Below are 1094 nucleotides of genomic sequence, written 5' to 3'. Positions count from 1 at the left end.
CTTGGGCGCTCTCAGGAGTCTTCTTTTGTGTCGGCCCTAAAACCTCGAACCTGTTGTTGCTTGTTTGTCGTTGTAGGTTCATTGTTGAGAGAGATTTATTCGTTTTTTGTTGCTCTTGGAAATCCAAATAGTACTCTGGTATCACAGCGCACACTTCTCAGGGTCGCGCTGTCTCCTGGCACGGCCGCTCCAGACCCATCCCCATCTTAAAAGCATATAAGCTGTTTCTTGATAGGATCTCACTTATATTTTCTGGGTCACAGTTATATAATTTTTGTTGGTTCTTTTAGGTGAGGTGGGCAGTAAATGGAGACTTGCAGTGAGAAACATTCAAAATTACAAAGGAGCTGCTCAAGGCAGACTAAGTCTGCACCAGATTACACCTAAAGAATGGTTTCCACAAGGCAGAGTAGGATGGCAATATTAGGGTATTGTGAAAAGTACAAGAGTTAGTGCATACAGTGAATTCATTGCTTGGTACGGTGAGTTCATTGTTTGGTAATCAAACTGTAGTTACCACTTATTTTCTCCTACTGGGTACACAAAATCTCTTTTGCAATATTTTCCTTTCCCTCTGCTACTGTTTACTTCTTTAAGTAATTGCAGTTAGCCACAAATATGCCAGTCACCTTCTCTGACAATTAAGATTAGCTTTCTCTCCAAGAATGTCTGCAACAAATAATGAACGAAAACCTTAGAATTGGGAACCTATGGACTTTGCCCAGTAAGCTGGCCAAATTCTCATATGGCAAGCTACTGAGTGAAGCTTCTATTGGAAACCCCTGCCAGAGACTGGTACCCTTCCTAATCCCGAAGTTGTTAGTAGAGGGTAGGACTTCTTCAGAGAATAAGCATAATCCCATTGAACAGATAGCCTCTGGAATGATCTGTCTTACCATAGACCTTCCAGGAATCAGGTAACATTCATGTTTCTGCTCACATTTTTTTTTTTTTTTTCATTTTTGTCTTTTTTCGTGTCCGGCAACGGATCGCAACCCTCAGTGTCGCGCCTGTACCGGGCCGGGACCAGCAACAGGATCGCAACCCTCGGTGTTGCACCCACACCTCGCTCAGCCAGTGAGCGGGAACCGGTC

The sequence above is a fragment of the Galeopterus variegatus genome, unplaced genomic scaffold (genome assembly GCF_000696425.1).
Source record: "Galeopterus variegatus unplaced genomic scaffold, G_variegatus-3.0.2 Scaffold499, whole genome shotgun sequence".
Classification (NCBI taxonomy): Eukaryota; Metazoa; Chordata; class Mammalia; order Dermoptera; family Cynocephalidae; genus Galeopterus; species Galeopterus variegatus.
The sequence above is the reverse complement of the archived record's forward strand: the minus strand, read 5'-3'. Positions refer to the sequence as shown.